A 26253-nucleotide genomic window follows, 5' to 3' on the forward strand; every position below is an offset into this window, starting at 1 on the left:
CACGGCCAGGCACTTTGAGAGCAGACATGGAGTTGACAGGTGTGCAGTGGTCGAAGCTGAAAGACCTCTGTAAAGTCCTTCTGTGTTTTGAGGAATGCACACGGCTGGTAAGCGCAGACGACGCCATCCTAAGCATGAGCATCCCACTTATGCGTCTGCTCATGCAAACTTTGACGCACCTTAAGGAGCAGGCGTCTGCAGCCAATGTTGATGAAGAGGAAGAGGAGGAGGGAATCCTTGATGACATTCAGCCATTGTCTGCTCAGGGACCTCTCCTGGACGAGGTGGAGGAAGAAGAGGAGGAGGAGGATGATGATGGGGATGATTACTTAGGGGAGGAGGATGCATCTCGTGGGGCAAGTGAAAATGTTGGCGTGGCAAGGTCTGGTACAGGGTTTGTGCGTGACTGGAGGGATGTGGATTTGCCAGAAAGTGCTCCTCCACCCAGCACTCGCAGTGCATCATTGACACCGGGAACATTGGCCCACATGTCAGATTATGCCTTGCAGATCCTAAAAAGGGACCCCCGCATTGCCAAAATGATGAACGATGACAACTACTGGTTGGCCAGCATCCTGGATCCACGCTATAAAGGCAAATTACAAAACATCATGCCACAGGAGAACCTTGACCTAATATTGGCTAATAAACAAGCAACTCTGGTAAATCGGTTGCTTGAGGCATTCCCAGCACACAGCAGCGGTGATGGTTCTCACACGAGCCGTACGGGCCGGGGGCAGCTTGGCAGAGGTGTTCGTGGTGCACACAGCAGAAGTGGCGTTGGAGACAGGGGTTTCATGACAATGTTGTGGACTGATTTTTCAAATACCGCTCACACAACTGGTAATACTGCATCGATGGAAAGTGACAGGAGACAGCAGTTGTCAACTATGGTTACAAACTACTTTTCCTCCCATATCGATGTTCTCCCACACAGGTCATTCCCCTTTGACTATTGGGCCGCTAAACTGGACACCTGGCCTGAATTGGCCCAATATGCCTTACAGGAGCTCGCTTGCCCAGCTGCAAGTGTGCTATCGGAAAGAGTCTTCAGTGCAGCTGGATCAATCCTGACAGAAAAAAGGACCCGTCTGTCAACCCAAAATGTGGATGATCTAACCTTCATTAAAATGAACCATGCATGGGTTTCCAAGGATTTGGTCCCACCTTCCCCTGATGACACATAGGGTGACAGAAAAATGGCTTGCTTTGGTCCACCTCTTCCTGGGACTTCACCTATTTCGCCTTTTGCATCAGCTGAATGTCCAACATCAACATATGCCACTTTCTAAAATTCCCTAACTGTGCTGCCTCCCCCCCATGGCCGGGGTCACCACCTAGCGCACGACACCATGCGAGTGCCGATGCCCTGGTCAGGTGGGTAGGCCGACTCTTGGGCGCGGGCACTGGCACAGGGTCCCTCATAGTGCAATCAAGTGTCTCTGACGGTGGTGGTGCACACCCGCCGTCAGACACACCGCTGTACTATGAGGGGCCCAGTGCCAGTACCGACGCCCACGAGTGGGCCCCCCTTGCTTGGGCAGGGCCCCAGCATTTGCAATCTTTACCTCTCCCTGCTCCTCCGCTGTGTAATCTGGGCCGTCAAATCCATACTGTGCCTGACACCGTCTGAGCCTGCCTCCTGATGTATAGACATATATTTTGAATGTGTACGCTATCCATACATGTTATCCGGGGAAACGGTACCATTTCTAACCTTTGTGCAATCACGTGCAATCCATACTGGGCCTAACACGTCTGAGCCTGCCTCCTGAGACATATATTTTGAATGTGTACGCTATGCATACATGTTATCTGGGGATACGGTACCCTTTCTAACCTTTGTGCAATCACGTGCAATCCATACTGGGCCTGACACCGTCTGAGCCTGCCTCCTGATGTATAGACATATATTTTGAATGTGTACGCTATCCATACATGTTATCCGGGGATACGGTACCCTTTCTAACCTTTGTGCAATCACGTGCAATCCATACTGGGCCTGACACCGTCTGAGCCTGCCTCCTGAGACATATATTTTGAATGTGTACGCTATCCATACATGTTATCCAGGGATACGGTACCCTTTCTAACCTTTGTGCAATCACGTGCAATCCATACTGGGCCTAACACCGTCTGAGCCTGCCTCCTGATGTATAGACATATATTTTGAATGTGTACGCTATCCATACATGTTATCCGGGGATACGGTACCCTTTCTAACCTTTGTGCAATCACGTGCAATGCATACTGGGCCTAACACCGTCTGAGCCTGCCTCCTGAGACATATTTTGAATGTGTACGCTATCCATACATGTTATCCAGGGATACGGTACCCTTTCTAACCTTTGTGCAATCACGTGCAATCCATACTGGGCCTAACACCGTCTGAGCCTGCCTCCTGAGACATATATTTTGAATGTGTACGCTATCCATACATGTTATCCAGGGATACGGTACCCTTTCTAACCTTTGTGCAATCACGTGCAATCCATACTGTGCCTGACACCGTCTGAGCCTGCCTCCTGATGTATAGACATATATTTTGAATGTGTACGCTATCCATACATGTTATCTGGGGATACATTACCCTTTCTAACCTTTGTGCAATCACGTGCAATCCATACTGGGCCTGACACCGTCTGAGCCTGCCTCCTGATGTATAGACATATACACTCACTGGCCACTTTATTAGGTACACCTGTCCAACTGTGTGTTAAGACTTAATTTCTAATCAGCCAATCACATGGCGGCAACTCAGTGCATTTAGGCATGTAGACATGGTCAAGACAATCTCCTGCAGTTCAAACCGAGCATCAGTATGGGGAAGAAAGGTGATTTGAGTGCCTTTGAACGTGGCATGATTGTTGGTGCCAGAAGGGCTGGTCTGAGTATTTCAGAAACTGCTGATCTACTGGGATTTTCACACACAACCATCTCTAGGGTTTACAGAGAATGGTCCGAAAAAGAAAAAAAATCCAGTGAGCGGCAGTTCTGTGGCCGGAAATGCCTTGTTGATGCCAGAGGTCAGAGGAGAATGGGCATACTGGTTCGAGCTGATAGAAAGGCAACAGTGACTCAAATTGCCACCCGTTACAACCAAGGTAGGCAGAAGAGCATCTCTGAACGCACAGTGCGTCGAACTTTGAGGCAGATGGGCTACAGCAGCAGAAGACCACACTGGGTACCACTCCTCTCAGCTAAGAACAGGCATCTGATGGCTACTTTCAGCAGGATAATGCGCCATGTCATAAAGCTCGAATCATCTCAGATTGGTTTCTTGAACATGACAATGAGTTCACTGTACTCAAATGGCCTCCTCAGTCACCATATCTCAATCCAATAGAGCATCTTTGGGATGTGGTGGAACGGGAGATTCGCATCAGGGATGTGCAGCCGACAAATCTGCGCCAACTGTGTGATGCCATCATGTCAATATGGTCCAAAATCTCTGAGGAATGCTTCCAGCACCTTGTTGAATCTCTGCCACGAAGAATTGAGGCAGTTCTGAAGGCAAAAGGGGGTCCAACCCGTTACTAGCATGGTGTACCTAATAAAGTGGCCAGTGAGTGTATTTTGAATGTGTACGCTATCCATACATGTTATCCGGGGATACGGTACCCTTTCTAACCTTTGTGCAATCACGTGCAATCCATACTGTGCCTGACACCGTCTGAGCCTGCCTCCTGAGACATATATTTTGAATGTGTACGCTATCCATACATTTTATCCAGGGATACGGTAACCTTTCTAACCTTTGTGCAATCACGTGCAATCCATACTGGGCCTAACACCGTCTGAGCCTGCCTCCTGAGACATATATTTTGAATGTGTACGCTATCCATACATGTTATCCAGGGATACGGTACCCTTTCTAACCTTTGTGCAATCACGTGCAATCCATACTGGGCCTAACACCGTCTGAGCCTGCCTCCTGAGACATATATTTTGAATGTGTACGCTATCCATACATGTTAACCAGGGATACGGTACCCTTTCTAACCTTTGTGCAATCACGTGCAATCCATACTGGGCCTAACACCGTCTGAGCCTGCCTCCTGAGACATATATTTTGAATGTGTACGCTATCCATACATGTTATCTAGGGATACGGTACCCTTTCTAACCTTTGTGCAATCACGTGCAATCAATACTGTGCCTGACACCGTCTGAGCCTGCCTCCTGAGACATATATTTTGAATGTGTACGCTATCCATACATGTTATCCAGGGATACGGTACCCATTCTAACCTTTGTGCAATCCATACTGTGCCTAACACCGTCTGAGCCTGCCTCTTGATGTATAGACATATATTTTGAATGTGTACGCTATCCATACATGTTATCTGGGGATACGGTACCCTTTCTAACCTTTGTGCAATCACGTGCAATCCATACTTGGCCTGACACCGTCTGAGCCTGCCTCCTGATGTATAGACATATATTTTGAATGTGTACGCTATCCATACATGTTATCCGGGGATACAGTACCCTTTCTAACCTTTGTGCAATCACATGCAATCCATACTGGGCCTGACACCGTCTGAGCCTGCCTCCTGAGACATATATTTTGAATGTGTACGCTATCCATACATGTTATCCAGGGATACTGTACCCTTTCTAACCTTTGTGCAATCACGTGCAATCCATACTGGGCCTAACACCGTCTGAGCCTGCCTTCTGATGTATAGACATATATTTTGAATGTGTACGCTATCCATACATGTTATCTGGGGATACGGTACCCTTTCTAACCTTTGTGCAATCACGTGCAATCCATACTGGGCCTAACACCGTCTGAGCCTGCCTCCTGAGACATATATTTTGCATGTGTACGCTATCCATACATGTTATCCAGGGATACGGTACCCTTTCTAACCTTTGTGCAATCATGTGCAATCCATACTGTGCCTGACACCGTCTGAGCCTGCCTCCTGATGTATAGACATATATTTTGAATGTGTACGCTATCCATACATGTTATCCGGGGATACGGTACCCTTTCTAACCTTTGTGCAATCACGTGCAATCCATACTGGGCCTGACACCGTCTGAGCCTGCCTCCTGATGTATAGACATATATTTTGAATGTGTACGCTAGCCATACATGTTATCTGGGGATACGGTACCCTTTCTCACCTTTGTACAATCATGTGTAATTCATACTGGGTGTGAGAACGGCTGGCGAGCTGTTAAGCAAGCTACAGCACCTGTGGTTTGCACACGTAAGTTTTTCATTTTTTCAGGAATGACGGTTAGGCCTAATTCCGGAACTGCAGTTGACCTGCACTTACTGGGAAATCATTGTTCGCGGGTAATAATTGTAATCAGTGATCCCCATCACTAACGTTGTTCAGCGGGTTATCTGCACCTGTAAGCGACAAACGCTGGCCTTTTCAGTGTAGCGCACATGCAGCCACGGACATGTAAGGGCATGACTCACCAGTTATTGGCCAATCTCATGTGCCAGAGCCTCACGTGTCCCTCTAGTAAGCCGGACTCGGACCGCGGGGCATGACGGAGTCTCGTTCGTTAACGGAATTAAGCTTGCAATGTGTGCATCTGTTCTGTAGCTGGCATGCTTGAGGTTTCCCAGATGGAGTCGAATTTAACCGTAGGCTCCACTCCTGGTGGTGCCCTTCTGGACATTCCTTTAAGGTTCAGCTTTGCAACCATACTGCCCACGTAAAACAAACACTTTGCCTTCATGAACGCTGTTTGGAGGGTCATGACTCGTGGGAATAACGCCGCCCAATCAGTTAACCTGCTAGAGAGATCCTTCGTTGCTCCCAAGCATGACATCACACTCCCTAGGAAGAAGGTAATGCCACTGTGGCGACCGTACTCCTGGGGGCGACACAAGTGCACTGATGCCCAGCCACTGCTCGATGAATCTGCTGGTACATTGACCCAGACCACTACATTCCCCTCGCACGCTACCCGGCCTGAATCTGACCCTGATGAAACTCAGGTTACCCTTCCCATATACAGTTCCATCTTACACGGTGACAAAGAGGAAGCTGCAGATGAAAGTGCAGGTTCGGCCCACCCGCCATCAGACACACCACCGTACTATCAGGGGCCCTGTGCCAGTGCCGTCGCCAATGAGTGGGCCCCCCTTCTTGCCCAGGATCACAGCACTTGCAAAGTTGAAATACTGTGCAGTGAGATGGAAGATGGGGATGACGAGGAGTCGAGACTAGTACAGGGATTCCCTAGCGAGGAGACTTATTTGATTGTTTTCAATGTTGGGACAGCAATTTTTGGGGAGCACTATACTCTGGAGAATGATAGATGGGGCCCACCATACACTGGAACATTCCAAAGGTGGACATCAGACACTGGAGCAGCATTTACAGGGCCCATTATACACTAGAGCATTAGAAATGGGGCCCATTATGTTTGGAGCATTATTTGGGCCCATAAGACAGTGGAGCTTCATCCATGGGGACCAACATATACTGTAGCATTATGTGGAGCTCATCATATACTGTTTCAAACATTATATGGGACCAATGATTCTGTATGGAGAAATAGATGGGCCTCGTCATGAGATGTAAAAAGTGAGGTATTTTTCATTGTACTATACCGCTATTTCTCTGCCGTATCGGAGCATGATGAGTTGTGGTATGTGTTAAAGGGGCGCTCTTTCGCTCAGGGCACATGAAAACCTGGAGCCAGCCCTCCCCCCCCACAACTTTAGCCAAATAACCCCCATTTTTCAGTGCGTAACTTGTATTATGAAGTTAATTAAGGTTGACAAGCTTAAGTAAGAAGAATTGATGCTTTTGGCATTCAAATGGGCACTGTAGGTGTGTTTCCTGTCCTCCTCTCACTGCCGACTTTTATTCCCCATTGACTTACATTGGGTTTCGTGTTTCGGGACGACCCCGACTTTTCCCTATAATCGGACGATCTTGCTCGACCCGACTTTTGGAAAAGTCGGGTTTCACGAAACGAAACTCGACCCTAAAAAACCAAAAGTCACTCAACTCTAATCATTAACTCAAAACTGAAAAAAAAGATTAAACAACCACAAGACGGATTTCATCTACCAAGGTATAATTTTAATCAGTATAACAGCGCACAATCCTGCTGACAGGTTTCCTTTAAGCCTCTGAAACTCTGCCTCTAGGATTAAGGTGCCAAAAATCCTCTTTGTGTACTGTGCCAAAGCGCATTTGTGTGTACTGTGACAATAAGCTACCGGGAGCACTGTGCCAAAAAGCCTATCTGTGTACTCTGCAGCTGTGTCTTTATGAGTAGCGTGTGTAAGAACACATTTTTCTACTCTGCAACCATGTCAAAAAAAATAATTATACTCTGCACCTGTGTCTGTGGGAGTAGTGTGTGTAAGAACACATTTTTCTACTCTGCAACCGTGTCTGTGGGAATACTGTGCCAGAAAAACCTGTGTGTGTACACTGCATGCGTCTCTGTGGGAATACTCTGAAAACAACCTCTGTGGGGGACTCTGCAAAGCAGTCTAGAACAAACAAACTGTAGTGCAGTTGAACAATGGCTAGGATCTCCTGGTATAAATCTAAATTCGGACAAGTTCTCTGGGATCCACGCCTGATTCATTTTAATGAGCCTGCCCATGTTGGCTGTTGACAGTTAGAGGGGCCTGTCTGTGATCACACCTCTGGCCGTACTAAACAAGCGTTCCAACAGTACACTTTCTGCAGGGCAGGCCAGCACCTTCAAGGTGTAAAGGGCAAACTCAGGCCATGTGTCCAATTTGGAGACCCAGAAGTTAAATGGGCCAGATCCGTTAATCATTAAGTGGAGACTTGTGGACACATACTCTTCCACAATGTTTATGAAACTGTCTTGCTCAAGAATTTGATTCCATGAGCTTGTGTATAGTGGTCGGCTTCTCTTTCTGCCAAGCCACAGGAGACACATCTTTTCTCTGAGGGTTTGGCCTTTGTTTTCTGTCTGCAATCTGTGTAGTTTAACACAGGTGTTATCCTTTGTCCACCTATCTCCTTTTGGGTGCAGCTTTATAGTCTGTCCCAAAGCATTTCCTGCTGATGATATATTAATAGTTCTGACATTGTATTTCTGTTTGGAACCAGTCAGTGAGCTTTGAGTTAAGGATTTTCCCCTTGTTGTTTCTTTGATACACTTTGCAGCATCTTCTATTTAACTTTATTAAGTAGACCGTATATTTGTTAAGAGTACTTGCTTTATTATTTGGTACTTTGCTATGTAATTTACTCACTGTAACAGCTTTCCTTTGTTCAGCACACTTCTTATTGTAGTTAATTCAGACTCTGCTCTTCCCTCCTGTTCTTTAAGAGAATCTTGAAACAATTTGATGACCATTTAGAGAGTTTAGGTCCAGTAGCTCTGTACCCCTGGCACCACTAAGGACTGCTGTGTCAGGATACCTAGTCTGTACAGGAACCGGCAGGCTCAGTTGGATTTTTTTATTGTCTAACCTATTAATCCCGAGTAAGTTGCTACACAGGCATAACCTAAACGCTGCCTCCTGCTAATACGAACTGTATCAGATGGTAGGGCTGAATGTTGCAACATGCTGAGTAAAAGGTTTTTTACATTATTGCCATGCTAGCCCTCCCTTCCATGTAGGTGTGTTGGTGACTTTCTCCTCCTCTGCATTGTGCTTTCACTGAGCCTACGCTGTTAGGTGAGGACACTTTCAATAGTGCGTTTATCATCGTGTGTTTGTATTCCCACATTTTTCGATCATGCTGTAGTGACAGAAGTAAGGATGGCACATTGTGCTTATAGTGGGGATCCAGCAGGGTGGCCACACAGTAACCAGCACTTGTAATAATCCCGCAAAATTGGTGGTTGTTGCACAGGCACAGCAGCAACTATTGCCCCATGTGTGCCAGGCTGCCAAGAGGCAAAAACAAGCTGTCTTTGGTGAGAGGTTTATTGTCTGGGTCCTCTGTTTCCCCCCAGCCATGCTACAGTGAAGCCCCTGAACTACTTTTATTGCCATTCTAAGCCTACAAAAGACAAAATGAAAAAATCCCTGCTATAATTTTTTTAATTATAGCAGGGATTTTTTCATTTTGTGTTTTGTAGGCTTTGTATGCTTTTTTGGCCATGTAAACATGCATTTATATGCTGCATGTGTACCAACTCAAACCAAGCTCAATTTTTGTGTTTTTTTTTTTTTTTATTGCCATTCTGCTGTGAACACTTTTGTTCCTCATCCTCCTCCAAAACTATCCCCTAGCTGGACATTTCTGTACTTGGTAGCTGATGGTACAAGATCCCATCCTCCAAGACATGTGTGGATGTGGGTCACCCTCCCAGGGCTGTGGGGTACTCGGTACCGGGCCGGTCTCTCAAAGGGGAATGTCACAGCAGCGGTGACCCGGTCCGTGGCCCTGGGCGCCCATGTAAAAGGGGTTAAGTGATGGTATAAAGTTTATGAGTGAATGATTCGTGATGTTAAGCCGACGCTGCAGACAGATCCTCTGGGGCAGATGGTGTGGTGCAGCAATGATGTTGTTGCCCTCCACAGGTAGGGCAGTAGTCCCAGGGCAGTGTAGATGAAGAGATAGGGGAGAGACGTAGATGGTGCAGTGTCAGGCACAGAGATGTAGCAGTGCTGAGGGTGTTGGAGGAAGAAGGCAATGACACAACAGGGTGCAGTTTCTTTACCTTTGCCTTGCTTGGCAAATGCAGTCCAGGGTCCAGATTACAGATGGCACAGGAGCTGGCTAACCTGGAAGCAACTTAGGAATCTCTCTATGCAGATGGGTTGTGTAGTCTCCTTCCTAGCGCTTATTTTTAGGTACTTGCAGTACTGTGCTACAACAAAGTTCCACTTGCTCATTCTCTTTAGAACTCCCTCGTATGGCAGACAGCTGTAGCCTTCCTCTTCTGGCTCACACGTCGCTGTTGTGTCTCCGAGTCTTATGTGGGAATAGAGCATTTACAGCTTCCTATTCCTCCAGTTTCTGTTGCAGGACCATCAGTGTCCATACAGCCTTGGAGACCGGGCTCCAGATCATGTGCTATAGCTGGGAATGAGCCTGAACTCTCTGCTCAATCTCCCAGCTCTTCTCCTCCACGTCCACACACGTTGCCCTCCTCAAACGAACTCCTCTAATTTTCCCTCCTGGCCCCCAGAGAGCAGTTCCTCCCCCAGTTTTGGTTCAGAGCTCCCTCTGCTGACCTGGAATGGAAACTGTGTTGTGTGTTGTGATCATACTCCTGGGGGCACCACATTCCCCCCTAGTGCAATTCAGCACTCCCGGACTGAAGAGAAAACATGTAAACATATAAACAATTATAAATATAACAAGATTTCCAAAACTGAAAAATACAAAAAAACAAGAAAAAAACCAAAGCTCAAAAATAGTCCTGATGACGACTAGTCCAAGCGTCAATATCCATGGTCCAATTCCTGAGCAAGTTGGTAAGCTATTTACAAGTAGAGTTTGGACCACACATAGTCCTGTGGTCCAATTGTCCATCGAAACAAAATAAAATATCCAAAAAGTCTTACAGGGTCTCTCTAGGCACAAAACTTGAAACGTTGCATATTTACAGGTTAATATTTACAAAACTTATCTATATGCGGAACCTTAGGGGTGGAATACCTTGGGTACTACGGACAGACCTACGTAGCACTGGTAAGGGTAAACTGGGTAGTAGCCGTCTGCGAACTCTTAGACTCACTGTGGGCATGACAGGTTCACCACTGGCAGGGTGAAGATTCTCTGACTCCACTGCTGGTGTGGCATCCGCTGCCTGAACTTCCTGATTTTCAGAGTTGTCTTGAGTCTCTGCTACTTCAGTTGCAGTAGGCTGGGGAAAGATTAGGACAGGAACTATGATGGCTTGATCCATTCTTGTCCAGTTTGCAGGAAATTCTCTGAGTACAGTGTTGACCTTTTCTTCTTCTTCTAGGGGTTAAAGGTTGTTTTGTTCTCCCATTCTTTCCTTTAGCTGGTCAGGGCACAGTTTCAGATGATCCCTCTATACTGCTGATGATGTTTCTCCTCCATCCTTACTGATAAGGCACACTTTGGTGTTGTGTTGGGTGTATAGGCCGGTACCTTTCTTTAATGAGTGGATGATCTCCAGTGGGGATATGTTGTTGAACCCCTTTTGCCTTCCCAAAGTCTAGGGGGTGTTTACTGAATACCCACTCATACTCCTGAGTCACTCGGTAAAACCCCACTCTTTTGGTATGAAGGGGTGGAGTCAGTTCCTACCTGCAGCTGCTGACACCACTCCTCCAACTGCTTTACAGAGCCATTGTCCTCCACCTGGTCGGACGAGACCAAGGGCTCTGCCGCCTGTATGGCGTTGTTGCTGACAGTAAGCAGCTTAGCAACTGTGGCATACCAAGGTATTATGGCCTTCTCTTCCCCACAATTCAAGAGACGTACAGGTACTCTCCCTTTGCGAACATCAACTACCCCTCTGGCTGTCAGGACAGTGGGCCGGCTATCAGAGTACACTGGCTCTACCAATGCTTGGTAATCTTTTCCTCTGAGGCCAATGGCTGCCTGACACCAAATTAACATTTCACATCTGGGGGTATCGCAATGGGTAAAGAATCACTCACTCTGACGCTGCCAATTTCTCCGCCAGACAGTTCTACCTGCTGTCTTTGCATCAGGGCCTTGATCTCCTTCTGCAGGACTCTTTGTTCACTGGAACCAGCAGTCTCTGCCACCTGTTGCAATGAAACAATAACCTCGGCAAGACAATTTTCAATCATATTAGTACCTAAGGTCATCATTGGGTTACATTCTCGTCGATCAATGTCTACAACTATCAGACCTTGAGATTTTAACTCTACTCGCCCCACTTTAATAGTAATCTCTTTACATCCTACTTGCGGCAAAGACTGACCATTGCTGGCAACTACTGTCAGCTCATCACTTGGGCCACGAGTAAGTTCGGAGTCAGCCCAATACCGCTTGTAAAGGATATATGGCATAGTTGTCACCTGAGAGCCAGTGTCCAGCAAAGCGTTCATGGGGATGCCGTTAATCATCACTGGGAGGACCGGTCGCCCTCCAACATACTTGGCTCGCCAGTTCTTTGGGCCTTGTGGTCCTACTCCTGGGGGTTGGCCCTCTGCCCCAGGGGTTGCTCGTTTAAATAACAGAATCTTGCGATGTGGCCTGCCTTGCAGCAGCGACGACAGATGGGACGTCCCTCCAGGTCATAGCGATCGCTGTCTCTCTCTCGCCGTGGCGGGATCCTCTTCTTCCGTAGCCATGGGACATCCTCTGGACTGGAGGCCAGCTGGATCTTCTCCCTTGATGACTCCTGCATGGACTGCACAGTTTTGGCAAGTGCAGCCATATTTTTGGTCAACTCCTGGACCTGAAGACGCAGTTCTGCAGATGGGTCTTTGTCCAGAGTCTGTGCATCAGCCTCCACAGGGCTGAGAGGGAAAGATGCTGCTTCTTGATGGTATGTGATTGCTGGGTGCTTAGGGGGTGCTGGGCGGCTGACAGTTGGTTCATGCAGCACCTGAATAGCCCTGTCCTTGAAGTCTGCAAAGTTTAGGTCAGGGTTTTGTAGGGCTATGATGCGCAGCTGTGCTCTGTGGGTACTGGATAGGAGTCCCTCAATAAATTGCTCCTTTAACAGTCTGTCTCCATCTTTCACACTGTCTGGGTCAATCTGCTTTATGGCTTGCAGCGCCTCCTGCAGGTTAAGTGCTTAGTCCCGTATACTGTCCTGCACTCTCTGCTTACACCCAAAGAATCTCATCTTTATTTCAGCTGCAGTGCGAGTGTCAAAGGTGCTTTTTAGCTTGGCCAGAATCTTTTTAACAGTCTCTTTATCAGTGTCCTGCCAGGCTTTTACCTCCCTCTGTGCTGCACCAGTTAGCTGCCCAATAAGGATGTTCACTTTTTGGCTTTCAGACAGAGGATACACCTCAAACAAACTGCACAGTCTCTCTTTGAATTCACTCAGGGTATGTGACTCACCTGAGTACTGCGGTAGCCAGGCCGCTCACCTTACATAGAGCATGGACAGCGGCAATATGGGGACTGCTGCGGTGGGCGCTGATTCTTGCGGTGCCCTGGAGGCAGCGCTTGCTGCTGGATTCAGCGGCGCTATAGGAGCCGCAGCTGTGCTGGGCCCTGCATCTTGTGGCGCTGTGGGGTTTGCAGTGGCGTCCGCCGCTGCGTCTGCTCTTGCTTCAGACATTCTCTTCCCCCCCTAGTTAACATTGGCCAGGCCCTGGGTTCAGCTGGCTTACCGGTTACCGCTCCACCGGCTGGTCAATCGGGGGACGCCGGGGCTGCAGGCCGGTCCCCGAGGTTGTATGGACACTTATGGTTCTGCAGCAGACACCGGTGGAGTAGTTGGCTGTAAATGCACTACTCCCATCTAAGACTTGGGGCACAACAGCAACTGGATAGAGAGCCAGAACTCAGGAGAAGGGAGTCCCCGAAGCAGGCTACAGCTGTCTGCCGTACAAGTACAGTTCTTGGGAACATCAGTCAGGAGGAACTCCAGTGTAACTCAGTACTAGGAGATCTTCACACTTTAAGGTGCTATAGAGGAGTCGTTCAGGAAGGTACATGTTGGCGGAGTTTTGGAGGGGGGCGTTCCATCTTGTCTGGAGGTTGACTGAGTCTCTGACCCGGAGGACACGGCCCGGAGGCAGGCACCCTTGTGTACTGCAGACTGTGAGTAAAGCTTTGGAACGACAAGCCCCGGTGTCCTCCATTCATTCTTGCGCCAACCCGCTCAGCACCGCTACATCTGGGTACCATCCTTTTCACCACCTGCGCCTATCCTGATTGATTGCAACTACACGGCCCTGGGGCTACAGCTTCACCTGTGGGGAGCTACACCATCTATGCTGCAACACACCACCAGCCCCACAGGATCCGCGTGCAGCATCGGCCTAACATCTCACTTGCCGAGCACCACAGGTGGCATCACGAACTATTCCATTCCACTTAAACTACATTACAAACTCCCATTGATTTTTGGGCGCCCAGGGCCACGGACCGGGTCACCGCTGCTGTGACACCTCTCCCTGACACCGGCCCGGTACCGAGTACCCCACGGCCCTGGGAGGGCGACCCATATGCGAGGTGGAGTTCCACCTTGTGGATACGTCGCGTATAAGGCAGGAAGCAGGAAGGCAAAAGTGAGGCAAGCAGCAGCAGGGTGAAAACATCAAAAGCGCGCACACACTGCCCACACTTTCTGACGAGATGAGGAAATGGTGAGGGAAGTGGAGAAGGAGGCAACATGGACAGAGAAAAGGTTCCAAACTGGCCAAGTCACTCGGATAGCCTTGACTTAATGTGGGGTTTAGGACCTCATCATCTCCCATCGCATCATCACCTCTCTCCATTTTTTCCATTACTCTCTTGCCCTACTAATCCATTTCTGTCCTCGCTACTCCTCTGCTTCTCTATCTTCCAAATTCTGTAATTGTCTCTCAATTCCACAACGTATGTTAGGTGTGCCAGTGTAGTAAAGCACAAGAACGTGGGATGCAGTGACAGACGGGAGACAGAGCAAGGGTTGAAAGGTTTATTTACAGGGGGAACACTCCACGGCGGGAGGTAAAGAGTTAAACAGTATGAATGGCATAGTGAAGTACAACGATACAAATAACGACACTTCAGTAGCAAGCGTATTAGGAAGTCCTAACACTGCAGCTCCTGCTGCAAATTCAATAGCGCCGGCAATGGCAGGTGCAGTGCCTTTTCCCGGTGTCACGTTGCTGTCAGAATCGGGGGCTGGGATTCCGGCCTCGGCCACTGGGAGGCGGTGGACTGACACGTCACCGTCAGACTCGGGGGCTGCTGTTCCTGCCTTGGCCACTGGGAGGCACCGGACTGCCACGTTGCTGTCGGACTCGAGGGCTGCTGTTAGGAGGGCCATGTCCTCATGTGGGTTCGCTCCTTTGACGCATGCCTCTGTCGTTGGGCATCGCTGTGATTCTCCCGTGGTGACAGAGAAGGGGTTCCTGCACAGTCATCTGGTGGGCGCAGGCTCCGCTCCTCTGTCAGAGGTGAAGGGGTTGGTGCATTGCCATCTAGCCTGGTTCTGGGGGCGGTCCAGATGAGGTCATCAGACTATGAGCCAGTGAGGGATAGCCTTATCCTTCAAATTCTTTGGGGCCTGTCCTGCAGGCCGCCAGATATATTCTTGGTTTCCCCAGTGTGCTAGTGTGTATTTTGCTATTCTTGACTCCGACTTTTGCCTGGATTTCTGACCCCTCTTCAGCCTGCCGATTTTGTACCTCTGCTGCTCTTCTGGTGACTCTGACCTTGGCCTGGATTTTGACTCTGCTTCAGCCTGCCGATTTTGTACCTCTGCTCCTCTCCCGGTGACTCTGACCTTGGCCTGGATTTTGACTCCGCATTAGCCTGCCGATTTTCTATCTCTGCTCCTCTCCCGGTGACTCTGACCTTGGCCTGGATTTTGACTCTGCTTCAGTGTGCTGATTTGGTACCTCTGCTGCCCGGATGGTTTTGACTTGGACTCCTGACTACGATTTTGGTCCCTTTTATTAATCCTTTTCTGTCGACTGTCCTGCTCTGGTTCGCTGCTCTTAAAGGCAGCTACCTCTTGGGCTCTGCTGTAATTCCAGATCCCTGTACAGGGGTAAAGGGTCTCGGGGTTTCTCGGGGTGCTGTCTTACTTGCAGCTCAGACTCGCACCAGACCGACGTCACACCCGGATGGTACTGTAGTCATTGGTCTGGCTTCTGGCGGCAGTGGTCGGTCTCCGGTACCTTCCACTGCCCCTTGTCCATATACTGATGTGGCTAACAAAAGCACGGGCCACAGTCCTGTGAGAGCCCAGCGTGGCTCCTTAACTTTCTTAACTGGGGTAGTCGAGTAACAAGGGTCAGGACAACTATTCTCTGCCCATGTCAGGGCGCAAGTGCCAGTCCCATGTGTGGCCTCTCTTGAAAGGGTCTTGGGGTTTCTCGGGGTACTGTCTTACTTGCAGCTCAGACTCGCACCAGACGGACGTCACAATATATCTGGCCCAAAATCATTTTTAAATATATATCAAACATATATAAAAGCATTCCTTTACCTTTTTCCCTGAATTTTTTTTTCTCACTCCTGCCTCGATGAGTTGATTCTGTGGCTAAAGCACCTGTTACCTGCTTCATTGCACAGCCCTGTGGAGGAACATTCCCATCATCTTGCACAAACATGCTGCATAAGCCACAGTCTGGAGACCTCAGGGAAAACACTGGATGTCAGAAGTCTTCACTCAATGGGACATCAGCCCTTGGGTTGTTCTGGTCAAGCCTTCTCAGGGGCCCAGGTATTGCCTGCAGATACGGCCAAAGTTTTTTTACCCATTTCTTTGTGATACCTTAAGAAATCTGTGTGTTTGGAGGCTTATGTGGATAGTGGTTCTGAAGGGAACTTCATGGATTTCCTGGTAGCAAGGGATCTTGGTGTACCACTGCTAAGGCTTAATGCCCCCATTCAAACCACTGCACTTAATGGCACATCTATTGTCCAAGGTGGAGTGGAGTTTGTTACTAAGGAAGTATCAATGTTAGTGGGGTCATTACATGATGAACATGTGTCATTTTTTGTTATTGATAATCTATCATCTGCAGTTATTCTGGGTATACCATGGTTGCGCAAACATAATCCGGTCATAGACTGGCACCTGGGTGATATTGTGCGCTGGAGCCCACAGTGTCAGGACAACTGTATATCGCTATCAGTGAACCAAGTTAAAATCAAACCTCCCTTTGTACCTTATGCATTTAAAGATTATGAGGATGTATTTTCCATAGTGGAATCAGAGAAATTACCCCCCCACAGAGGGTACGATTGCCCCATAGACTTGATACCAGATTCTCGTCTCCCAAAGGGGAGAATATTTAATCTCTCTGGTCCAGAGTGTCAGGTCATTAAAGACTACATAGCAGACAGTTTACGTAAAGGGTTTATTAGACCATCTACATTACCTGTTGGGGCTGGGTTCTTTTTTATGGAAAAGAAAGATGGTGGTCTCAGACCTTGCATTGATTACCATGAGTTAAACGCTATCACTGTGAAAAACCAGTATCCGCTTCCACTCATCCCTGATCTTTTTAATCAGCTGTTGGGAGCCCATTGGTTTACTAAGCTTGACCTCTGAGGAGCATATAATCTTGTTCGTATAACATAGTAACATAGTAACATAGTTATTAAGGTTGAAGGGAGACTTTAAGTCCATCTAGTTCAACCCATATCCAATCCTAACTTGCCCTAACATGTTGATCCAGAGGAAGGCAAAAAACCCCATGTGGCAAACAGTAAGCTTCACATTGGGGAAAATATTTCCTTCCCGACTCCACATACGGCAATCAGACTAGCTCCCTGGATCAACGCAATATTAAGGAGACTAGTGTATATACCCTGTAATATTATACTTTTCAAGAAAGGCATCCAGTCTCTTCTTAAATTTTAGTAGGGTATCACTCATTACGACATCATATGGCAGAGAGTTCCATAGTCTCACTGCTCTTACAGTAAAGAATCCGCGTCTGTGAGTATGCTTAAACCTTCTTTCCTCCAGACGTAGAGGATGCCCCCTTGTCCTCGTCACAGGTCTAAGAGTAAAAAGATCATTAGAAGGGTCTTTGTACAGTCCCCGCATATATTTATACATTGTAATAAGATCACCCCTAAGCCTTCGATTCTCCAAACTAAATAACCCCAAGTGTAATAACCTGTCTTGGTATTGCAGACCCGCTAGTTCCCTAATAACCTTGGTCGCTCTTCTCTGCACCCGCTCCAGTTCAGCTATGTCTTTCTTATACACCGGAGACCAGAACTGTACACTGTATTCTAAGTGTGGTCGCACTAGTGACTTATATAGAGGTAAAATTATGTTCTCCTCATGAGCATATATGCCTCTTTTAATGCATCCCATTATTTTATTTGCCTTTGCAGCAGCTGCCTGACACTGGCCACTAAATGTGAGTTTGTCGTCCACCCATACACCCAGGTCTATTTCAGTGACAGTTTTGCCCAGAGTTTTACAATTAAGTACATAATTATAAATCTTGTTCGTTCTACCCAAGTGCATGACCTTACATTTATCCCCATTAAAGCTCATTTGCCATTTATCAGCCCAAGCTTCTAGTTTACATAAATCCTCCTGTAATATAAAATTGTCCTGCTCTGTATTGATTACCCTGCAGAGTTTAGCGTCATCTGCAAATATTGAAATTCTACTCTCTATGCCCCCTACAAGGTCATTAATAAAAATGTTAAAAAGAAGCGGGCCCAAAACTGACCCCTGTGGTACCCCACTGCTAACCGTGACCAAGTCCGAGTGTGCTCCATTAATAACCACCCTTTGTTTCCTATCCCTGAGCAAGCTCTTAACCCACTTACACATATTTTCCCCTATCCCCATTGTTCTCATTTTATGTATCAACCTTTTGTGTGGCACCATATCAAAAGTTTTTGAAAAGTCCATGTACCACGTCCACTGCATTCCCTTGGTCCAGACCTGAACTTACCTCTTCATAAAAGCTTATCAGATTAGTCTGACAGGAACGGTCCCTTGTAAACCCATGTTGATATTGGGTCATAAGGTTATTCTTCTCCAGATACTCCAGTATAGTATCTCTTAGAAATAACTTGTAACAACCCTGCTGGCATCACTGCATGGCCTCCCCTCCCCCGCACACCAACTTACTTTCTGCTTCAAGCCATGCTGTGAAATCTGTCTGTTGCCAGTCCTGTGCTCTGTGCCTCTGCTCTATGCTTCCAAGCTATGTGTGTATAGGGGGGCGGCGCCAGAACTCTCTGGTTCTTATGCAGTCAGGGTGCACCTGTGTAATATGTCCCTGACCAATCGCCTAGATCCCTTGACTATTTAGTTTCGCCACACCCACTGACCTTTGCCTGAGCAATGTCTATACTCAGTTAGTATCTTGCTGCTGAGGAAGCCAGGCCCTGTTCTGTGTATCGCCTTCTCTGTAGGAATACTCTTTGTCTCGCTTTGTACCTTGTCCGCCTGCCAGGAGGCAGAATATCCTGGCCCTTGAGTCTTGTTCCCAGTGCCTTGTCTGTTCTCTGTCCGCCGGCCAGGAGGCAGAATATCCTGGTCCCTGTATCTTTGTCCCGGTGTCTCTGTCTGAACTCAGTCTTTCCTCTGTCTGTCAGTCTCCTTGTTTGTGGTTCCTTCTCTGCCGTGTCTTTCCTTGTGTCCTCCCTGTCTGTGCATCTGCACCCTCGCAGCTTTATCTGTGCATCTGCACCCTCGCAGCTTTATCTGTGCATCTGCACCCTCGCAGCTTTATCTGTGCATCTGCACCCTCGCAGCTTTATCTGTGCATCTGCACCCTCGCAGCTTTATCTGTGCATCTGCACCCTCGCAGCTTTATCTGTGCATCTGCACCCTTGCAGCTTTATCTGTGCATCTGCACCCTCGCAGCTTTATCTGTGCATCTGCACCCTAGCCGCTTTATCTGTGCATCTGCACCCTAGCCTCTCTGTCTGCACGGCTCCTTTGCCGCTCTGCCTGCTCCGCACTCCTGCGGCTCTGCCTGCCTGCACCTCCTGTGTGAACAGGTCCAAACCTGTTCCTTCATATTCCACTCCTTCCTGCCTATATCCATACCTGCACCTCCTGTGTGAACAGGTCCAGATCCTGTTCCAGCATACACCACTCCCTCCTGCCTACACCTGCTGTGTGAACAGGTCCCTACCTGCTCCTTCTCATACCACAACAATCTGTCCTGTGTCTCCAAGCCGTGCCCGCCTGTCCTGTGTCTCCAAGCCGTGCCCGCCTGTCCTGTGTCTCCAAGCCGTGCCCGCCTGTCCTGTGTCTCCAAGCCGTGCCCGCCTGTCCTGTGTCTCCAAGCCGTGCCCGCCTGTCCTGTGTCTCCAAGCTGTGCCCGCCTGTCCTGTGTCTCCAAGCCGTGCCCGCCTGCCCTGTGTCTCAGCCATGTCTGTCGTGTCTACCTGCCTGCCTGTCTATAGCCTCTGTCAAAGTGACTTGTCCCCGAGTGGGACCAGCAGCCACAGCCAGACACCACCCTGGAGTGGCACCCGACAGCTATCTGCCGCACAAGCCTGACCTCACCATCAGAGGCTCCAGTGAAAACCGATGTAGCTGTTGTAGTCACGCCCCTTCCAGGGTAGTCTGGTTTGTGGTCCAGTGGGGCCACAAACCCCCGGCTCGCGTCATTCTGCCAAGGCGCGAGCGTGACAGTTTGCACAGGCCATGGTCCCCGCTGAGTCCCATGTTCCTCTGCTTGCAGAGCATGAGGGACTTTCTCTCTGCCAGTATGAGCATCTGGAAGAATTTGTTCCGCCCTGTGTGGTTCCGATTGTTGAGACTTCTGAACCCATCATTGTCTCCAATACCATCTACAACCAGCTCCTGGCTTATGAGAGGCTTGACCCTGAAGATCCTCCAAGATTCTATGGAGATCCTAAGGAGTGCCAAGGGTTCCTGTTCCTAGAGCAGTGCCTGCAGTACATTGAGTGGAATTCCTCCTGTTTCCCCTCTGATTGGGTCAAAGTGGGATATACAATGTCCTACTTAGCAGGAGAAGCTTTGATGTGGATCTGTCCCCTCTGGGAAGCAGGGGATCCTATCATCACGGACCTAGAGGCCTTCCTAGTGGCCTTCCGTAAAGCCTTTGAAGTACCCAGTCCAGCTACGTCTGCCAAGTCTTCCCTTTCCAGATCTGAGAGGCGCGCCAGACAGGCGAAACCAGTGAAGAAACCGCCTCGTCAGACCGCGACCGCCAACCAAAACCCTCTAGTTCCTCCACCTGTTAAAGCAGCGACTCGAGTTGAACCCAAGAAGACTGTTAAGAGTGGGCTGGCAAAGCAGCAGCCTGAAACCAGTCATAAGATGGGCATACAGTATTGCTGCGGTTGTATGGAACACCCGGATGGCTTCTGTCCGAGGGAGCGCAAGCTCCAAAACCTTGGGTCAGTGGGAGAGGCTGCCCTCGGTAAGACTCCCTCCTCCTCACTAAGATCGGTGACTGTTCGTGTGCCTTGTGGGAGCTTCGGCCCTGCAGATGTGTTAAAGCTGCAAGCCAGACGGAGTCTGTGTATGGTTCCTGTTCCACAGCTCCAGAATCCGGTGACGGTGTTTGGTGATGGTCGTGCCCTACTTATGAACAGTCGAGTGTCGAAGGGACAACTACAGCTCCAAATCAGAGCATTATATTTGGAGAAGTTTATTTTACACTTACTGACCAGTTTGCCCATCGGTCCTTCTGAGCCGGATGCTCTACTGCCCGTTCCGGTCCGAAGACCCAGTGTGGTGCCGCATTTGGAGCTACCTAGTCACCAAAGGTATCTAGTTCCAATGTTGCAAGGTCAGGCTACAGTGTTACCTTCCCCATCTGTTCTGCTGGCTATTGGGTCATGGTGTGCTGATGTCACTGAAGAAAAGGAAGCAGTGGCGCCCTCTCCACACACCTCCTGTCACCAGTTCCCAGAAGCTTCGTTGTCGCTTGAAAATTTTTCTTCAGGCCATGGGCAGAAGATGGATTCTGTATGGATGCCTTCAGATTCCATGTGGCAGGTGGATGAAGAAGTTGGAGCAGAAGCTCTTGCACGTCTGCTTTTTACCAACCCAGAGGAACAGGTCCAGTTCTCTTCTGATAACGGGTGAAGGATGGTTCCAGTGTGGGTACCCTCAACTTCTAGTTGGCCGGCTAATGAAGATACTAAGGAGGAGGTCCAATTTACTTGGGATATCAGGTTGAAGTTGGACTCAGTGAAGGTCTCTTCTGTTTCCAGCCGGCCGGCTGAAGTAGGGGTCAAGTCTGAGGCTTCCAGGTCCCTGCTTTCTGCTACCCAGGAGGAAGAAATCCAAGTCCTTATACCCTCTGTGTTGGAAGATGACTCCATCAGGCACCAAGAAGCTTGGCACTCTGGGATTCCTGATGGCACACTTATTCCACCCTACCAGAAGGATGTCGTGTCAACCTGGACTGTGTGTGGTCCCATACTTCTTTTTCTGGTCATTCTGGCAGGCTTGAGGAAGAGGGGCCGAAAAGGGGGGGTACTGTAACAAGCCTGCTGGCATCACTGCATGGCCTCCCCTCCCCCGCACACCAACTTTCTTTCTGCTTCAAGCCATGCTGTGAAATCTGTCTGTTGCCAGTCCTGTGCTCTGTGCCTCTGCTCTATGCTTCCAAGCTATGTGTGTATAGGGGGGCGGCGCCAGAACTCTCTGGTTCTTATGCAGTCAGGGTGCACCTGTGTAATATTTCCCTGACCAATCGCCTAGAGCCCTTGACTATTTAGTTTCGCCACACCCACTGACCTTTGCCTGTGCAATGTCTATACTCAGTTAGTACCTTGCTGCTGAGGAAGCCAGGCCCTGTTCTGTGTATCTCCTTCTCTGTAGGAATACTCTTTGTCTCGCTTTGTACCTTGTCCGCCTGCCAGGAGGCAGAATATCCTGGCCCTTGAGTCTTGTTCCCAGTGCCTTGCCTGTTCTCTGTCCGCCTGCCAGGAGGCAGAATATCCTGGTCCCTGTGTCTTTGTCCCGGTGTCTCTGTCTGAACTCAGTCTTACCTCTGTCTGTCAGTCTCCTTGTTTGTGGTTCCTTCTCTGCCGTGTCTTTCCTTGTGTCCTCCCTGTCTGTGCATCTGCACCCGCGCAGCTTTATCTGTGCATCAGCACTGTCGCAGCTTTATCTGTGCATCTGCACCCTCGCAGCTTTATCTGTGCATCTGCACCCTCGCAGCTTTATCTGTGCATCTGCACCCTCGCAGCTTTATCTGTGCATCTGCACCCTCGCCGCTTTATCTGTGCATCTGCACCCTCGCCGCTCTGCCTGCTCCGCACTCCTGCGGCTCTGCCTGCTCCGCACTCCTGCGGCTCTGCCTGCTTCGCACTCCTGCGGCTCTGCCTGCCTGCACCTCCTGTGTGAACAGGTCCAAACCTGTTCCTTCATATTCCACTCCTTCCTGCCTATATCCATACCTGCACCTCCTGTGTGAACAGGTCCAGATCCTGTTCCAGCATACACCACTCCCTCCTGCCTACACCTGCTGTGTGAACAGGTCCCTACCTGCTCCTTCTCATACCACACCAATCTGTCCTGTGTCTCCAAGCCGTGCCCGCCTGTCCTGTGTCTCCAAGCTGTGCCCGCCTGTCCTGTGTCTCCAAGCCTTGCCCGCCTGCCCTGTGTCTCAGCCATGTCTGTCGTGTCTACCTGCCTGCCTGTCTATAGCCTCTGTCAAAGTGACTTGTCCCCGAGTGGGACCAGCAGCCACAGCCAGACACCACCCTGGAGTGGCACCCGACAGCTATCTGCCGCACAAGCCTGACCTCACCATCAGAGGCTCCAGTGAAAACCGATGTAGCTGTTGTAGTCACGCCCCTTCCAGGGTAGTCTGGTTTGTGGTCCAGTGGGGCCACAAACCCCCGGCTCGCGTCATTCTGCCAAGGCGCGAGCGTGACAGTTTGCACAGGCCATGGTCCCCGCTGAGTCCCATGTTCCTCTGCTTGCAGAGCATGAGGGACTTTCTCTCTGCCAGTATGAGCATCTGGAAGAATTTGTTCCGCCCTGTGTGGTTCCGATTGTTGAGACTTCTGAACCCATCATTGTCTCCAATACCATCTACAACCAGCTCCTGGCTTATGAGAGGCTTGACCCTGAAGATCCTCCAAGATTCTATGGAGATCCTAAGGAGTGCCAAGGGTTCCTGTTCCTAGAGCAGTGCCTGCAGTACATTGAGTGGAATTCCTCCTGTTTCCCCTCTGATTGGGTCAAAGTGGGATATACAATGTCCTACTTAGCAGGAGAAGCTTTGATGTGGATCTGTCCCCTCTGGGAAGCAGGGGATCCTATCATCACGGACCTAGAGGCCTTCCTAGTGGCCTTCCGTAAAGCCTTTGAAGTACCCAGTCCAGCTACGTCTGCCAAGTCTTCCCTTTCCAGATCTGAGAGGCGCGCCAGACAGGCGAAACCAGTGAAGAAACCGCCTCGTCAGACCGCGACCGCCAACCAAAACCCTCTAGTTCCTCCACCTGTTAAAGCAGCGACTCGAGTTGAACCCAAGAAGACTGTTAAGAGTGGGCTGGCAAAGCAGCAGCCTGAAACCAGTCATAAGATGGGCATACAGTATTGCTGCGGTTGTATGGAACACCCGGATGGCTTCTGTCCGAGGGAGCGCAAGCTCCAAAACCTTGGGTCAGTGGGAGAGGCTGCCCTCGGTAAGACTCCCTCCTCCTCACTAAGATCGGTGACTGTTCGTGTGCCTTGTGGGAGCTTCGGCCCTGCAGATGTGTTAAAGCTGCAAGCCAGACGGAGTCTGTGTATGGTTCCTGTTCCACAGCTCCAGAATCCGGTGACGGTGTTTGGTGATGGTCGTGCCCTACTTATGAACAGTAGAGTGTCGAAGGGACAACTACAGCTCCAAATCAGAGCATTATATTTGGAGAAGTTTATTTTACACTTACTGACCAGTTTGCCCATCGGTCCTTCTGAGCCGGATGCTCTACTGCCCGTTCCGGTCCGAAGACCCAGTGTGGTGCCGCATTTGGAGCTACCTAGTCACCAAAGGTATCTAGTTCCAATGTTGCAAGGTCAGGCTACAGTGTTACCTTCCCCATCTGTTCTGCTGGCTATTGGGTCATGGTGTGCTGATGTCACTGAAGAAAAGGAAGCAGTGGCGCCCTCTCCACACACCTCCTGTCACCAGTTCCCAGAAGCTTCGTTGTCGCTTGAAAATTTTTCTTCAGGCCATGGGCAGAAGATGGATTCTGTATGGATGCCTTCAGATTCCATGTGGCAGGTGGATGAAGAAGTTGGAGCAGAAGCTCTTGCACGTCTGCTTTTTACCAACCCAGAGGAACAGGTCCAGTTCTCTTCTGATAACGGGTGAAGGATGGTTCCAGTGTGGGTACCCTCAACTTCTAGTTGGCCGGCTAATGAAGATACTAAGGAGGAGGTCCAATTTACTTGGGATATCAGGTTGAAGTTGGACTCAGTGAAGGTCTCTTCTGTTTCCAGCCGGCCGGCTGAAGTAGGGGTCAAGTCTGAGGCTTCCAGGTCCCTGCTTTCTGCTACCCAGGAGGAAGAAATCCAAGTCCTTATACCCTCTGTGTTGGAAGATGACTCCATCAGGCACCAAGAAGCTTGGCACTCTGGGATTCCTGATGGCACACTTATTCCACCCTACCAGAAGGATGTCGTGTCAACCTGGACTGTGTGTGGTCCCATACTTCTTTTTCTGGTCATTCTGGCAGGCTTGAGGAAGAGGGGCCGAAAAGGGGGGGGTACTGTAACAAGCCTGCTGGCATCACTGCATGGCCTCCCCTCCCCCGCACACCAACTTTCTTTCTGCTTCAAGCCATGCTGTGAAATCTGTCTGTTGCCAGTCCTGTGCTCTGTGCCTCTGCTCTATGCTTCCAAGCTATGTGTGTATAGGGGGGCGGCGCCAGAACTCTCTGGTTCTTATGCAGTCAGGGTGCACCTGTGTAATATTTCCCTGACCAATCGCCTAGAGCCCTTGACTATTTAGTTTCGCCACACCCACTGACCTTTGCCTGTGCAATGTCTATACTCAGTTAGTACCTTGCTGCTGAGGAAGCCAGGCCCTGTTCTGTGTATCTCCTTCTCTGTAGGAATACTCTTTTTGTCTCGCTTTGTACCTTGTCCGCCTGCCAGGAGGCAGAATATCCTGGCCCTTGAGTCTTGTTCCCAGTGCCTTGTCTGTTCTCTGTCCGCCTGCCAGGAGGCAGAATATCCTGGTCCCTGTGTCTTTGTCCCGGTGTCTCTGTCTGAACTCAGTCTTACCTCTGTCTGTCAGTCTCCTTGTTTGTGGTTCCTTCTCTGCCGTGTCTTTCCTTGTGTCCTCCCTGTCTGTGCATCTGCACCCACGCAGCTTTATCTGTGCATCAGCACCGTCGCAGCTTTATCTGTGCATCTGCACCCTCGCAGCTTTATCTGTGCATCTGCACCCTCGCAGCTTTATCTGTGCATCTGCACCCTCGCAGCTTTATCTGTGCATCTGCACCCTCGCCGCTTTATCTGTGCATCTGCACCCTCGCCGCTCTGCCTGCTCCGCACTCCTGCGGCTCTGCCTGCTCCGCACTCCTGCGGCTCTGCCTGCTTCGCACTCCTGTGGCTCTGCCTGCCTGCACCTCCTGTGTGAACAGGTCCAAACCTGTTCCTTCATATTCCACTCCTTCCTGCCTATATCCATACCTGCACCTCCTGTGTGAACAGGTCCAGATCCTGTTCCAGCATACACCACTCCCTCCTGCCTACACCTGCTGTGTGAACAGGTCCCTACCT

The sequence above is a fragment of the Dendrobates tinctorius genome, unplaced genomic scaffold (genome assembly GCF_039654945.1).
Source record: "Dendrobates tinctorius isolate UK_male_01 unplaced genomic scaffold, ASM3965494v1 ptg000093l, whole genome shotgun sequence".
Lineage (NCBI taxonomy): Eukaryota > Metazoa > Chordata > Amphibia > Anura > Dendrobatidae > Dendrobates > Dendrobates tinctorius.